General features: G+C 35.5%; 1 protein-coding gene across 3 annotated transcripts in view; it reads left to right on the top strand.

Moving 5' to 3' along the window:
* The first annotated feature begins 6,691 nt into the window (after window positions 1–6,691).
* LOC130013234 (twitchin-like) overlaps window positions 6,692–18,394 on the top strand; it is a 37,664-nt gene continuing 25,961 nt past the window's right edge. For all 3 annotated transcript variants that reach the window (XM_056102026.1, XM_056102025.1, XM_056102027.1), the window contains exon 1: window positions 6,692–6,817. The gene's annotated coding sequence lies outside the window, so the exon portion shown is untranslated. The remainder of the gene's footprint in view (window positions 6,818–18,394) is intronic.

Raw genomic sequence — 18,394 nt, 5'->3', positions numbered from 1 at the left:
CTAACAACCTGGAAAATCAAATGACAGACTTAATTCCACAGTAAGCCAAAAATTAAGTACATGTACGTTGATTATTACACAATTGTGGTGGACTTCCTGTGAAGTATCTTGGAAGATAGTTTTTGTGCATTGAATATATTTCCCTCGTATGGTTACGAATTTATATAGAATTATTTTAAATGAATTCGTTTAGATCTGTATCAGAATTTCTAAAGGGCGAGATGTAACAAATTTTCCAAGAACGGTAAATCGTGGAAATAATCTTCATGTTGACTTGGAAAAAAAAATGAATCGTTAAACTCCACGGACAAGGGTGGACTTTCCACAGACAAAGGTGGATACATTTTTAAAATACTATGTGATCATAATTCACTTGAAAATTGTAATTTAGATATGTTTTTAGGTATCTTTGTATTATCTGAGCAGCATTTGTTCAGTTTTCATGTTTATTTGTATTATCATGTACAGCGGCGGTTTAATCCGGTTTAATTGGGATCTAACTTGTTCTCTCACTAAGGTTACCGTTCTTTGATAACGGTATGGTATGTGAACATACATATTTTTATCTTTAAATTTTATTCACATTTGAATTACCGGAATGACAGAAGTGTGATCAGTATTACTAATGTCAAGTTCACTGAATTAATTGAGCCAATATAATTTTACGTGTATAATACTATAAGTAAACAACAGCGGCTGCCAGGCAGGATACGCCCACATTTTGCAAGAGATGGATAGAGAACAAGCTAAAAACAAAAACGATTTTTTGTACAATCAGGATCATAATCCAGAAAGTTATGGTCTGAAATGCGCAAATAACAAAAGGGACTGAGATTTTTGGAATATATACATGTACATTGATATCAGTTGATTGAAATACCATGTGCATTGATATCCCCTGACCACACCTTATATATAGATCCCCTGACTGATACACCCTATGATGACCTGAGTGAAACACCCTATACACTGATATAATTACTTATCTAAATATGCATTGTTGTTAGAACTAGAAGTTCTATGCAAAACAAAACCTTCTTTCGATTTCTGTCGATGCTTGTGAACAACGTTAGGTGTTGTTGAAATGTTGTTGATGTGCCGTTGGAAAGTAAAAGGATCTACCTAGAATATCGTATACGTTATGTCGGAATCTATGTAAAATCTCTATTCGAAATTGACCCCCTTTAGCCGCTGACAATGGCCATCAAGGAAAGAGGATTTTATATAAGCCACATTTGAAACGGGTCGATATCTTTTTGACCCTCCCTTGGCTGTCAATCATTGGCAACCAAGTTAAGAGGCATTCCATGCTTACTTCCGAGTGATATCAGGTATTGCTTTTAAAATTTAGTTCAGTTTAACAACAAATGATTTATTTCTCTCATTCCTTTACCTTTTAATCATGTTTTATAGGGAGGGCAAGTTGGTGACCCTGACAAGAAACTCCCAGTTTCAGCCCATTGAATGACCTATCAAATCTCGGCTAGCATAAATGAATCGATTCTGGTGGTGCAATCCATGTTTTAGCCATTTATTTATGTTAATAAGATAAATGAACAAATGGTATTAATACTGGAAAAATGTCAAGACAGTTTGATAGTATTTGGCAGTGACGTAACTAGTAAGGGGAAGGGGGGGGGGGGGGGGTAATACAATACATCTATATTGGGCCCTTCCACCAATTCTCGTGGGCCGGCACAATGCCCGATTGAGAACTTCTTGATGAAGGCACTGATGGCAAACTATGCGATGTTTATTACGGAATTTTGTACTGAGTAATCAGTGGCTTCGGTGATCGTTTCGCTGACTTACATGATCTTGTAACCAACTGGTCGTGTTTGATGCCAAACAATGTTCTATATATTTGATAGACATGACTTTTCCAGTTTATTTAGAACCACCAAACCCCCGTTTCAGCACGCGAGCCGCGATGGCTCAGTGCGTAAGGCACTTGCTGTCTCACCAGGAGGTCTATTGTTCGATCCGGGTGTTGGCCCACAATGTTACTCGGGATTTTCCTACACTTCCAAATTCAAAATAAGAGTAGGTCTTAAGCGGTGGACACATTAGCTGAATTCTACAATCGGGTGAATGCTTCGCGAAGCGGACACACTAAGCGAATATAATTCGGCCGTATACATCAAACATGTTTCATTTGGGCGAATCATTCTGCCGAATGACAGTGGACACACAAGGCGAATTTCGACGCCGATTGATTCTGCCGAATGATTCGGCTAGTGTGTCCACCGCTTTAGCACCGCTGTCCGGGCAAAAATATGCCCATTAATGCAGAAAAGTAGGATATTATATTCAATTTCATTGCATTCCTTTCAGAATGGCGGCCAGTGCGATTCTTACACAACATCTGCAAATAACATCAATAGTGATGATTATACCAGAAAGAATAAACCATTACCTACGTCACATGCAAATATTGTTGGGTTATTTCTGTGACAGGCTTCTTCTTACAATATAAATATCCTGACTAAAATATATAAACAGTCCTGTATTGTTTTTGAGAAGGTAAGTAGTCAAGATACAAATTGATTGACACCATAAATTCTCCAGAGTAATTGTAACGTGTATGCCAACAGGATTAGCAGAGTTTAGAATGATGACGACCTTCCCCTTATTTCAGTCTACAAAATCACTGAGTGCGCCGGGGCCATCGTTATGTTATAGACATATCTCATCCCATCGAGCACGCCTGCGTCATGTAAACAGAAGGTGCGGTGACAACTCACTACTAACAGCATTCAGCTATATAACTATAGTTGTGCGTACGTGAAGATCACCCTGGCAGCTACAAGTACGTGTCAGCACGATCCCAGAAGACCATGCATTTTTGTTAAACAGCTGACTTCGGATTCCATATAGCGAAGACGGTCGCTTTTCTGTTTGACTTTGACTACTTTCGTTAAAATTAGAATCTTTCCCGGAAAAGGGCAAACGGCATATTTACAACAATCTTTTACTGTATATTGTAGCTCCTTATGACCGGACATATGACATATCCATCGTCAACTTTTATTAACATCAACTTCCTCGAAACCACTTAATTTCTACAAACCTTAGGTGGAACTTATTCATTTTTTTCAATCGAAGTTGTGCAACCCCCTGGGGACTGGACGGAAACCCTTTAAAAAAGGCAAATACCATAATATTCTTCTATAGAATGGCTGAATGGAAATCTTTGAAATTCTCCGAAATATTCTAAACCCTACGGATTAAACAAATCGAATGTACTTCAGAGTTTGAAGGATAAGGAGAGTTGGGAGGGTGGGGGATATTTTGGGGTCATTTTGCCTTTTGGAGTTCTTCTGCAAATCCCACTTCAAGAATTTAGATCAAATTAGTAGAAATGTTGGTGGGATGCGTTTGCTCAGATAAACACCGTATCACATCAAACTGGTTATTGGATTTCAAACTATTTTATAGAGAACTTGATTAGGTGACACATCTTAAGGCCCGGTCCCAGTGGCCGATGGACACACAACGTATGCAAAAAGGACACAGCGGAAGAGCAAACTTTCGGGGATGGCTCCATCCGTTTTCATCCGCTCCAGAAATGGACAAAATTGACGAAAATTTGCGAAAACAGAATGGAAAAGAACGAACGTGGGAAGTATGTAGCGGGGATGTTAAATGGATGTTCATCGGAAGCCTAGCGTATGAAAGCGGATGATCCTTCAATATACCAGATACAAGCGCTTTGTCCGTTTTGAAAACTTTATATACGAGATGCATACGCTTACATCCTTTCTATTTCCGTGCTACTAACGATGTATAGACGTTCCATGTACCTTATCTTTCCTCCCTCTTTCCGTTTTCAGCTGGAGCGGATGTGAGTTGCGAGGATGCCCAGAGGATGCATAGAGGATACAGTGGACGTTTAACGGATGATAACGAACATGGAATGTTTGGAGCTCGTATATGTCGCGCATTTACATCGTACACGACAGAAAGTTCATCCGTTATAAAAGATTTGTGCAGCTCAAAACTGTTTGCGCGGATGAAATCAAAGTGAACGGATGCTCGATGGATAGAGCGTATGAAACACGTATGCAATGAGTACACAACGGATGCATGGCGTTTTCAAACGTGGGGCACGTTTTTTCCCCCGTTTTACATCCTCTTTGCATCCGTAAGTGCAGTGGGACCGGGCCTTTAGATCTGATCAAATAAAGTTGATATGGCCTGTTTGGCTGATATGGGGAGAATTACAACTTCAAACACCTGATTGAATTTCATCTTGTATAAAAGTTGGTTTTGAATTGACGGGGTGGATGTTCTAACATATAGTTTGACCATTCACCATTTCTTTAATGTTATGCAATCAGGAATGCTACCTTAATTTTAAATATATCATTAAAGAGCAAGAGTTCTTACTTTTTATTTATGCAAAAAAGAAAGAAAGTGAATATTGCTTCCAAGAGGGAAATAGTTAATCTTGATTGAATCTGATATCTGTAATATCAATGATTTAATGATGTGTAATGTGTAATACATGTAAGTATGTATGTATGTATAGTAATATGAGCTACTAGAAATTAACAGACATAATATATAGCTTTACTGATCTAATCAGTCTAAGTACTACCCACAATCATTTACATAATATTACGTCATCAGTTAATTGGTAACACGCCTACTATAGATAAACGGTAGGTTTTAATTACATCAAATGATCTGCTGATATTTCTTCTTATATCATAAAATTCATTACACGTATTGAAATATAAATATAATTTTTAAAGTGTTTTTTTTAATCCTTACATTTTTGACAATGTATATTTAACACAGATCTTATCTAAAATAGAATATATCGTTTTAATCAATATTTTTTCAAATATTTACGCTTGATTCCAATGGCGACGCAGCATATTTGGTTAGGCGAGGATGGGGTCATTTCCCCCGAGTAAATTTTGATATCAATGGTGATTTGTGGTTTTTATCTATACCCGAATATAACATTCTATATCATCAAACCAAAAGAAAGCCCAAATTGACACGTGTCATAGAAACAGAATAATTAGTGGAATTTTATACTGCCTAGCCAATCCCCACCCCACCCCACATACCTTTATCGACCACTAGTTATTTCACAATCGGTGATTGACATTTAATTTTAAATCTAATTTAATTTCAATCGTTTAATATCAGTCATTAGTTGCACGTGAGTTAAACAGATGTATTAAAGTATCAACATTCTTCTTAGTAATTGGTGTTCCGACGGTGTTCTATGAATCCAATTGTTAAAACATTTCATTATTCATATTAAACTTTTTGGAAATCTTTATTTACTTATTTCGGGTGGGCATTGGTCGTTTTACTTTCATTCCCCTGCGGAGCCGCGGTGGCTCAGTAAGTAAGGCACAGGTTCGCTAACCTGGAGGCCCCGGGTTCTATCTCGTTGTAGGCCCAGAAATTTTCCTCAGGATTTTCCGGCGTGGTTTACTGGTGAAGGGTGGAGGACCTGGCAAGGAACAGCGTCTAGTCTTTCGGATGGGACCAAGAAACCTATGTCCCGTGTACATCCACACCTTGGTGTGCACGTAAAAGAACCATTGGAATTCAATTGCTGTGTGCCCGCCTTCGTTGTCCAGGTCGGAGCAATAAATTAGGACTTTAAACCGCAAGTTCATATATTATAGTTCATTCATTCATTCCCTTGCTTTATTAATATATGTTGGCCCGTAACAGCGAACAGAAGCTCCTGTATATATGTCACCTTTTCTCGCAAATCTTTTATTTGTTGATTACCATAATTGTTGGTTAGTATCTGGATGCAGACTTTATAGTTGTTGATTTGCATTCCTGTGAAATACGATAGTAATCAATGCTATTTTGTAAACCATTCGGTTATCTACAATTGCAGATCTATCTCATTTTCTTGTAGGTTATTCTATTTTAAGCGGCATTATTGATTTTGTCGACTCTTTAAATATTGTAAATGACTTAGAACTGTAAAGTGTATGTGCCTACTTTGTTTAAATATCTGCAAAGCTAATAGGCAGCAAAACTAAAACTGTCAGTGTGAATCAACGTCGATAAGGTGCTTAATGCGAAATCTTGATTCTTAAGATTTTTGATTAAAATCTGATAAAATAAAGAGAAATTAAACAGAGGTAGGTAATGTAAACTAATTGTAAACATGGAATTTATCAGTCGATGAGCCGATATACCCGCCTGTCAGTCAAAACCCGCATGTCACTCAAACCACTATAAGATGGTGTAGGTTCTGGAGCAGGTTGTTGGTCTAGATATATCTACATTCTATGTATCATGGTAATAGCGCTTCTTTAATACTCATCGAATAATAATTATACAATACATATCTTTACATCTCCCACCCAAATTCGCAATCAATAACCAAGTATGACACACACAGGTTATAAATATCTTCAAAACATCCACCAAAAAATCATGTCGCAAACTGCAAACGCGCGCGAAGAAATGCATACGATAAATTGATGTTGTTTCGACTTACAATTCCATGTTGTTCGGTAAGACTGTGTACCGATTCTTGCGGTAACTAGCATCAATGGCAACTCTATGATTGGTCAATGCGCTGTCTTTATATGGAATCAGGGGTCGCGTGCTCCTAGATTTTACTCGTCTGGCACGCGGATTGGATGAGTTACATATATGGCAAGCGTGTCGTTCGTATTGGGTTACGTTCCTACTGACAGGATTTTTTACATGCTTGTAATACTTTCTTCTATTCGATCTATGGCTGCCACACTCAACTAGGAGAGCGCACGGAGTGGAGTTTTATTAGGGTTTATGGGAATAGGAAATATCTTTGTGTAGGTAGGTAAAATCTACCTGATTTTAATCTAATTTCTTTCTAATTTTCCGAACCTAGTTTTAAATTTTCCCATTCCCTAACCAAGTTTTCTTACCCTTAGTCAACTTTTTAAAAAAGGCGTCTTGTTTCAATGTGTGTAGCTGTCAAACTTGATACCGGAAGAAACGGAATCCAAGGAAATGTGCGCAGACATCCCCTTCATATCAAAACATAAACCGTGACGATACACATATTGGACATGGACGAATATTTGATATAAGATTGATTTATCACGTAATTTTCAATTTGTATTTTTAATTTTTGAGAAAAAAAAAAATAGTGTATTTTAATACTAAAAAAGCTTAGATGTTTAATTGAGAGATTATGTAGTTTGAATTAGATGTTGATATATTGTGACATATGAGAACAGATGCCACAGAAATAGTAAGATTTGTTGATTTTAACGTCAATCAAACTGTGTAATAAGTATTTTATACATAAAGTATATCTACCTGTCTTTAGGTGGATGACTATATTTCGCCATGTAATAATAATATATAGGTCAAATAAAAAAAATGCATAGATCACACACCAGCGTTAAGATTTTGTTTTAAATACATATTTTGCGAACACCCAAATATTGAATTTCGTAAAAATAGACGTTTTGTGCTTTCTATTTTTTTCTGATATCCTCCATTTTCCTGAATTAAGTTTCAGCATAGATTGGATATCCGATTTTATAGTTTTGGAATAGAAGTCGTAGCTGTTGATTTTTATTGGTTTTGATTATTTTTTTTTTTTTTACTACATGAAATATTTTCTCTCTTTTTAAAGTTCATAATGGTGTTAATGTCTATAAACCTACTTGTTTATCAAAAAGAGACTTTAAGTGGTTGAAGTTTTGATTTAGCGATTTTGGTTGGTTCTTATCATAATTACTTTATACCTTTATACATCTGCATCACAGTGCTTCTATTTACCAATCTTTATTTGAACAAGATGTAGTTATTGCGGTATCTTATCATTAGAGATATTAACCCTTCTTACTGCTTCTATGAACAGGTGTGTCTTCATGTCCTAATTGTATTGGTCATAATAAACATATAATAATAAGTAACCCCAAACATACTCTCCCTGTCTTATACCAATAGCTAGTTCGTATCTCGCTGTAGAAAGACACACAAGCATAATCCAATACGACCCCAATTTGTCATCGCACAGCGAGGGATTAATTGCTTAGTTGGTCTACTTAATGAATTGTTTAATATGTTAATTATCTAAATGTAATCCAGTCCAGAATAATTAATTATTGGTCAATTTGTGTGCATACAGTGGCAGCCATTTGAGAAATATTTGTTTAAGATACTTTAAAATAGTGAAAGGTTCCTTAAATATACCGCTTTTCATTCTAACGCCTTCTACATAATATAGATATAAAGATTAATAAAAAAACAACCAATGTTGTGAATCAAAATTTAAAAAAAAAAGAAAATCCGTGTTTTATCTAGTTTAAATCTGGACATGATGGGTATGTTTGTTTGGAATAACACCGAAATATATATGAAAAGGTCAAAGGTTATTTATTATTGTGTAAACTTGTTAATGACGGGACACGTGTGTGATTTGTGGGATACAGCTGACTTCCTTTATAAGTTATAATTTAACGAATATATTTCCCTGTGATAATTCATATAAAAGTTAAGAACCTGATTTTAAGCATCCGGTTTAGTATGTCGGGTAAAGGATGTCAGTGTTCAGAAAATGTGAAATGTTTTGGACTCAAGCTTTTAGTGACTGTGACACATGATTTCAATATTGAGATATGAGAATACATCGGTTGCGATATCACCTCGGTGGAAGCGGACGTTAAATATAGCTATTTCACACACACACACACACATACTCGTCTGGTGACACAAGTCGGCTAAACCATCTATTGCAAACCCAAATATATATAGTGGAACAGTTTGGTGCCCTAAAAGTTACCTGAGAAGTCTAATACCAACCATCTGTTCCGAAACAAAATGTAAATGGTTAATCTACGAGCCATTACAGGACATAAGTGTTTTGTAATTTGTGAGAAAATGGTAATTAATTTAAAGGATGATAACCGTAATGTGAAAAAGAATGGCACAGGACTTTCACCTTAATTTGGAAATACTTTACATAATATTGATACGAAAGGGCGTAAATAGTATTACGGCCACATATCTTTACGTCGGCTAATGTAAATAAGCTTTCAGATTTATTCTGCTTCTATAACAAGTATGTTTACTTGCCTGGTTTCGATTATAATAATGTATCAATTACCGCGGTTCCGCAATTTAATTCCTGACTTGTATCACCTTGACTTTTGTGCCCTTGAAGATAATTTCTTGCAAGATTAAATATGCAAGTCAAATCAATTGATGGTTATGTAGGACAAATGTATTAAAAATATACGATTGGTAGAATTTTCCAACGTAATCATTATATAAATCGAATTCTAGATGTTTATATAATTGTTAATATCGTTGATTCAGCACAATGTCTGCCGGCTGTTGTGTGTATACATGTAAACAATATGTAGGTATACAGTTACACCTATACAGCTTACTTAGACACACTCACCATATAAACACATAGAACTAATTAACATGACATATGTCTACACATAATTATACACGTTAATGTATTCCACGGCTCTCGGAATTGAGCCTCAGGTAGACATTTGCTGCCAAGTAATTTCCAGAATAAACGCCGAGTTTAATAAAGTGTTAAAGTAGAAAAAAAAGACACTTCGGGGTATGTAATATATGTAATGTACACCTATTCACAGATAACAGTTTATCAGGTATGGCGTCAGCGATTACATCTCTTGTGGTATTACCTAAATCTAGATTTTGGGTTGTTTTTTTTTATCTGAACATGGAAACATAATAAACATAGAGTTTCTGAAGCTTTGATAAATGAAATGAACAATCAGTTGTAGTCAACAGACATTTTATTTGGAAATACCCATTGTTTGTTACACATCTCTTACATGACAGAAACACGTTAAAATTTCGTTCTGATTTCTTGAACATTATATTATAGACGTTGAAACGCCAATCGCGGCTCATACACGGCTACCAAATTCCTTATAATTTCAAAAATAAATGTATGTTGGAAAAATTTTTTTTTATCAGAAACACACGACTATTAACTATTGCTTTGAATTCATCAAAACGTACGGAGTCATGGTCCCTCTTGGTCTTAGGAATGCGTCGGTTTTAGCATTTGTTGTAGGAATTGCCATATCAACCAAAATGTATAATATGCCTCGTGTTTCATACCTTAACGTCTTGATATTATCAATTCTATTAGATTCACACAGTAACAGATACCCGGTTGTCCGTATAATAGCGGCAAACTAAATTTAATTAGTTCCATCGACCACATATTATAATTATATTCAAAATAACCACTTGTTCGTGTTTTTTGCGACATATAAGATATCAAATTAACGTATGGAATCGGTTTTTACCATGGGTACACAATCTGATTAAAATACAGATCTATAATTCATTTCGTTTTTTATACTTTTGATGGCAGTAAAACGTATTTTGAACTATAAAAAACTAAACAAAATATCTGTGTTTTAATCAGATTGCATGGATACAGTAATGACGTTGCTAATGTTACATGTACCTAACAGGAACTTACAGGTTACATTGATAGGGCCAATCCGACAACCGACCCTCTTGAAATCTTTAACCGAGAAACGGTAATAGAACAATGGAATATGCTTATGATAATCGGGGTTAGAGCATTGCTTGGGAGAGCGAGATCATAAAACATTAAGGTTTAAAGATCCTGTTTCTGTAAGAACTTTAGACTTGAGGTGGAACTTAAAATACAGAGAGAGGTAGTGTCTGACGTTGTCTTAATCACAGTTAATTAAGTTGTAACCACTAGTTATGTAAACAAATACTCAATTGTTTTACGGCATCGTTTACAGACCACTGAAGCTGAAACATATAAACATTATCACAGTATCCTCTTCCACATTAGGTTTAAGGTTGCAGTAGTTGCACGCATTTATAACACATCTAGGAAATAATAGTTGTTTTCATTTATAACTAATTGTTGAATGGTTGGTGCCAGTTACCTATAACTAATGTTGTAATTATACCGCGCATCATAATGATTATTCATGAAAATGCTATGCATATGAGAACGTGGATCCCTTTGCTAAGTAATTGGTTAATTTACGTTATGTAGTTTGGGGTGTAGCTCAGTAATATTAGTTAGAGGATCTTCAGACCTAATTAACATAATATTTGCAGTACAAAACAAATTCAAGTCAATAAATTCGTCCATAAATTCATAACCCATTAACGGAAGATGAGTACATTTTGAAACATTTGCGAGAAGATAAAGCTCAGATCACAACAGAATAGTTAAGAGCTAAATCTGCCTATTGCAGGTCTTACTTTAGGCTTCAGATGTTATAGAAATTATTAATTGGACCGTTATTTACATGAAAAGCTCAAAATCAACTTTATAGACCCTCGGTGGCTTGGATACAACTTGGATTTAAACAGTCGTCCATTTAATAATTAAATCAATAAATGGCTGACTGTTAACGTTTATCGTTAGTCACTGACGTTACTACCGGAGATTGTCGATTAAAGGCCTGCCAATCGAGGGTACCGTAGCCATTGAGAATGTTACTTGATAATCGAGAATATGTGCGTGGAGTTATCGTCTGTCAATGATCGGCAACTCTCGGAGACGGTGCGGAGACAGTTGATGTCTATTTCTAGTCAAACTTCCAACAGTGACAACTCCGTTCAAAATAAAGTAATTTGGCTGAAATTTTTAACATTTTCGTTTTTGAATTCTTTATTAAACTCTTAACTAATGTATCTTTAAAAGTTTAGTTCTGTATAAATTTACAATTAGTCGTCCTTAAATTTTCCAGTGTGTCAAATGTCAAAACGTATCCGACAGTAGTAAGTCCATCTTCGTATTTTCTCGTTGAAGTACAAAGTTTTTCATATTATAATCTACGTCAATGATTATAAACCATTAAACGTCAATGCACAGTCTTTTTCAGCATTTGGACCGATAGTAGAGATTGGTGACACCAATGTGAGAGAGTGAAAGGGGTTTAACGTCTACTCGACACAAACTAGGTCATTTCGGGATTAACACAGGGTTCAATTTAATTTCAATTCGCTTGTGCGTAGAGGTCTTTAGTAGCGGGAAGAAACCGGAGGACCCGGAGAAAACCCACGAGGTTGAACAGGCGACCCTACTCATTGTCACGTACAACCGGGAAATCGAAACCACGCCAGTTCCCTCAATGGCAGACCTTATGATACTGTGCGCACGTGAAATTGATACACTATTCGAGGCTTTGAGCAAGTAAAATTATCGGGCACAAACATCAGAGAATGAACCCATAGAAATATAATTGTAAAATGAAATCGCTTGCGGATTAAGTTTGTTTTGAATACTATAGACCTCGCGCAATGAATTTTGTGGCAAACTCGTTTTAGTTAATGATTAATTCATTCGGAAAATTCGGTTGATGAAGAAACTTTTCGGGCAAATGCTTTCGAAATTTCTGTTAGAATAAAATAATTATATTCACGAAATCTTCATTAAAATCTTGTAATTGAGCTTTCTTTCCATAAATACAAATATCAGTCGCATATAATTATGTTCCTTTTGTGTATGTAATATATTTCCCTAGATTTTATCCATCACCGTAAATGAAAGCTGATAATACAGCCAATGTTTCCTTTAGATGTAGGCGAGAACTTCGCATGTATTCTGTAAGAATCTGTAAGCTTGATAGTGCGTCATCTTCTGGGTTAACACTTTAAATTGTTTGAAAGCAGAACTCTATGCAGTACAGTCGTTAATACCATATTTCCCCCCATGAAAACCTGTTCGAACCAATATTTCATGTAAATACCGTGTTATCTCTTACAAGGTCGAGGTGAATCTTTAGGTGGAAACCTGTATAATGAGTTTGCCTGTCGCGTTTCAACGATAGCTTTATGGCTGTTAGTACCTTCACAAAAGCGCCGCGGATTCTGTTACCATTCCTATTATAGATACTAAGCAAAACCTCATATCTCTTTATCGTAAACTGGTGGTTTTGTCGCATGATACATATCTACGGTGTATAATATTCTCGGACGAGATATATCTTCGTCTCCTCCGCATTCCGTAGTCGCCCCCTCCCCGCAGCTTAAAATAACAGAACTGTAGTTTTATTACTCAAAATAAATCAATTTCCCATAGTTGCCATAATTCTGTTAATCTCGGCTATTAATCATGGCAAGGTATTTTAAGTACAGTAGCCATTTTTGTTGGGTGTTGACCATGTTGCTAAGAAAAGATCGACCATTAAAATTCAGGTGTGTTCTTGTTTATAAAATAGTCTTCTTGTTTATTTTCGTATCGTTATCCATTGTTGATCTCAGCTATTGTTGAAATAAAAGATAATTATATCCTCTTTATCAGTGACATAAGTGGTGATTTATATTGCGTCTGTTTTTCGCCATTGTTTTTTTGTTCATTAAACATTTCAGGCTATTCCGTATAAGCTCACGGTTTAGTAAGAAGGTTTACGAGATGGACATTCTGGAATTTTCTTTTTCTTTTCATAATTCTGACTATCTGAACAATTTTGATTAAAGGAAAGTATGTATGTATGTATGTACGTTACTGATTCCCCATAGAAAAGGCCATATTTCCGAGAAATTATTGCCGTTTATGATTGAATGTCTAAAATCTAGAAGATTGCATTCTTGGGGGATAACTATCTTCGGGTTAACCCTTAAAAAAAGCAAAACAAGCACTTCCGAAAGGTAGGGGGCACCATAGCGGTTTCCCAGTGCCGAATTTACTATGGGGCATATAGTTCCATTGGCCCCGCAACATATAACATAATTTTAATTATGGATATTATGACAATAGACGCCAGTGGCGCCATTCCCGATCATATTTTATTGTAATTGTTGAAAATATCCACGAAGTAGTTCTGAGGCGTGTTTATGTAATTTTACAATTGGACAATCCTTTTCCCTGCCTATGTCAAACTAACCCTGCAGCTACCACGAATTAGAACTGTTTGCCCTATATCTTTATTTAGAAACTTGCAGGTATTTAGCCGGGGAAACACCTATAGGAGAAATAAATGTTATTTGAGCTTTAAGCTCAATTTGTGCCAACTAACAAGTGAATCATTCTAAGATAAATATAACCGACAACAGGTTTTATTTCTATATAAATTACTGTTTGATTTTATCTTTCATTTGGTTTGTGGTACCGATGCTGTTCTTTGGTATGTAGATCGTGTTGTCATTACAGATACATTAATGCTACCACATATTATTTCATACACATTTAGTGTATGCATTCTTTTACATTTCTGGGGAGCCAAGGTGACCCAGTAAGAAAGGCACTGTCTCGCTAACGTGGAGAAAGTTCATTTGTATCCATTTCTAGGTTTCAAAGAATAGGGATTTAGCTCCTGTAACCTGTATTTTTGGGACTGTTTTGCTACGACCAGAATGAAAGACTGATAATTTCGAAACGAACCTCGTGAGATGGTGCTGGAAACGTTCAAATTCATAACTCTTCATCAATCTAATCCTTGTCAGGAAAAGGTAACATACCCGAGATACATTTCAGTGAATCTCTATGGTACCCTTTAAAGCCAGATATTTGTCTAGGGTACAGAAGCGTGCGCATTCACGACTTCTCGCTATACTTCCGTTTGGTTTGGGGTTTTATTTTCATTTCTTTTTGTGTGTGTGGGGGGGGGGGGGGCAGTAAGTAATAGAGTTTTTAGGTTATTACTGCGTTTACAAATAATCGTGTTTATCAGCTCTCACAATGACAAATGGGAGGCGAGCGCATCTTTAAAAAATCACATATCCTCCATGAACGGCTCAATATTCTGAGGATGAAATACTTCAACATACTTCTTTTCGGTCGGATTACCCTGCGATAGCAAAAATATGATAAAATGTTGGTTGTACCTTGTTTGTCCTTGAAATGTCATCTTCTTAGCCGAAAAACTAACATCTTTTGAAAAACACAGATTACACGGCATGATTGACGTCGACGTTAGCATTGTTGAATCATCTTGCCAAGAATCTACTAATAGTTTTTATGACGGCCAATGGTGATAATAGAATCTCACTGAACGAATTTCACAGACTAACAATAAAAAAAACGACATCAACGTTAACTAAATTGACGTATACATTCACATACCAATAAATTATTATCTTAAGATTAGATGAATTCGGTTTGTTAATGAATATTTAGGATACAATTGCATCTATTATACACTCCTGTGAATCTGGTGAGCTCCGATGGCTTAAGTAATAAATTGACAAAAATGTTATCTTCTGTAAAATCCCAGTCAGTTTTAAATGATTCCAGTTGGGCTTTCTTCGAGTGATGTAAACTGCCGTGTTTATTTAATGTATGATTAAATCCCTAATCTTGGAATTTTATTGGTCGAAAAAGAATGAAGGTAATGACGTTCCAGGCAATCTTCTATATCGTGGTGACATAATGGAATAGTTCACCATGTTATCGTCGCAATCCAGAGATTTCAACTTTCTGGATAATCAAAGTAGTGTATGAAAAGTCAATTATGTCTTGGCAATACCTTAGTTGTGACATGGGGGCGGGGGTATAATACTTTCTCAGTGTCTCATGGTTTATTGCAACTGTTTGAGACCCATGCACACAAATTAGTCTCGAAATAGCATAGTTTGTGTTGTGTAGACGATAAACCCCACTTGTCCCCTTTTCTATGCGTCGCGCCTTATCTTGTATTATTGGTCTATTATATTTTCGTACTAAAGAAAAAGATTTTAAATCATTCATATCATTTGAACCCTAGTCCTGACTATATTTGTCAGCATGTGTTTTTTTAGATCTACATGATTACACAATTCGGTTAGTTACTGTGGGATTTATTTGTTATATCAGTGTCTGTCGACAATACTTGCCTAATTCATTGGGAAGATTATAATAAAGGACAAAAAACCCAGATGACCCATAGATATTTTAGAAATAAAAATATGGTCTTTTTTAATATAATATAATTTATATAATCAAATCAGCGTAGAACGTCATGTGTAAAGAATGGATTACTTATTTGGAAAATATCTCAAAATTATTTTTATTTTGATGAACTCCGGTGCATCAAGGCAACATCGGGTATACCGGCACCCCAAAATCGCTAGTATTTGTGTACTTTTACCCACGAACATCATCTAAAAGTGTTATGTCTTGGGTAATAGGGAGTAACAAACCAATTTAGACATATTCAGTTCCACCTTCACATTGCATAATGTTATTACTTACATATATACACAGACATATACTTACATACATATACCTAGATATATATAATATTATCATGATTGTTTCCTTTTACCAGGTGATTCAGATCAAAAACTAACCGTTACTAGATGATTCAGATCAGAACGTAACCGTTACAAGTTAATAGACACCGTCTCTATATTTATCCTAACCTCCCAACAATAGATAGACATAGTATTCATTCGATGGATCAAGCAACCAATAATAGATCTCTACACATGGTGTTCCGCAACCGAAATAGTTCTCACCTTTTGCCATTTCTAATATTACGTCTAAACAACCTTCACAAGTAAATAGGTTTACAGTTATTTAGCACTGCGTTAACATTAAATATTGCCAGCTATCAAAGTGATGAGAACATTATTGTATTGTTATTCTGTTCACATAGGATGAAATGCCCACAACTGACTTAAATGTACCGAAAACAAATTAAATGTTATTGCAATGGATGTGATCACAATTTTGTCTCAGCAGTTACTGGAAGATGCAGAAGCCAGCAATCTAGTCATCTGTGTTACTTATCTTTAGAAGTCGTTTGAATCAAGATAAGATGAGCTTCCTTGAATACATGAAATAGAGTTGAAAATCACCCGTGTCTTAAGAACAACTGCTAGTAACTATGAGAGATCTTGTTTATAACCAGCATCTGTGGTGAATATTGTCAGTCAGTGAGTAATATACTGAACAATTGATATTATCCAATCAAACACCTTGACTACCCTTCATCCACAATATCTCTGGTGTTTCTATCACCATTTCGGTATCTATTCTTTTATTTCGCAATATGGATGATTAATAGTGGTCTTATTCGAGCCAATTTAGATTGTGTTCCAATAGTCTACCGCATTCCAATACATATACTAGTATACTCTTAGTTCTGTCCAAACTAATCACTTCTTTCTATTCAATTGTTTGGGATTGTGTTGATTGTCAGTCTTGTAAGTATTTAGTCTTTAAAATTTAGATGTTTTAATTTTTCACACTTTTTCTTTTGCTTCCGTTAATTAAACGATGGGAATTAAGATGTTTCTGTGAGTTCGATGAAGTTACAGATCAAGCCATTTAATATACTGTTAATTATATAGTTGATCGACAGATTGTTGCTTCGTCTACTATTATAGTAAACCTATTTTTGTTCCAGTGAATATTAGACGGGGGGTCAGCCGTTTTTTGTTTAGTTATCGTGGCTAATTTGGTAATCATATCTTTAGTATTTTCCATATCTGTTTGTTTCCTTCAAAAGGGGCTGTTATTTGTAGTATTGTTTCTCCAAATTAGGTTTACATTTTACTAATTCTAGCAGAGCAAATGGCATGAATGCATTAATTACTTGTTTTTAGTCTTAAATCATGCTCTGATACTACTTACTGTAATTGATACTTAAATTTTCCAGATGTTTAGATAATCATTCTAAAAATTACCTTGAATAAGTAAAACGTAAAATATTTCTTGTATATCTATAATTAAGTTTTGAAGCTTGTCAGCCCGGATGGGGTAGTCAAGTAGCTTTAAGTGGAACTATAGGATAAATTTTGATTTACAAAACATCTGTATAGGGCGTACATCTTCTATCTCGTCACACGTCAGTACCGGTAGATGATAGGTTAGTTTTACAAAATGGTTTGTTTTTACAAAATATATTATAGCAATTTTATATATTAGGCTAATGTTTACCTCTAACTCATGAATGAATCAGATGCACCAAAAAATGTTTTAATGGCTCCACTGGTTGTGTCAGTTTTATTATCTTTCTAGTTTTTGTATTTGTCTGTGATTATCAACCTCCTGGACTCATTACGTCAAGTTATCGTTGCTGATAATCGGGTATGATATTTTGACTTATGCTTTATTACGTTGAGGTTCAGTACAGAGTGACTCTTTAGCACTAGCTTTACGTTTCATAGGATTTTTACTAAAATAGACTCGTTTGCTGTAGCGTTTGAAACCACTGCAAGTTACGTTTGTCTAGTGTCAGGCCAACAGAGAGGGGTGTTGAGGGTGGGGGAGTAGGGTCCATCGGGAAAATCCAGAATTTTTTTAACCCCCAAGACCCACATTCATATTTGAAACTAAATAATCATAGGAAACGCAAATCTGGACCATCCCAGAGGACTTCATCATGTCTATATAACACCGTTCGCTCATCTCTTAGGACGTTTGTGATTTTGTAGTTTAAAGGATTCAGATTACCAGGACGGTGAGTGGGAGTAAATAGAA

Source organism: Patella vulgata, chromosome 6 (assembly GCF_932274485.2).
Source record: "Patella vulgata chromosome 6, xgPatVulg1.2, whole genome shotgun sequence".
NCBI classification, from domain to species: domain Eukaryota; kingdom Metazoa; phylum Mollusca; class Gastropoda; family Patellidae; genus Patella; species Patella vulgata.
Note: the sequence above shows the minus strand (reverse complement) of the source record. Positions and strands in the feature narration are given on the sequence as shown.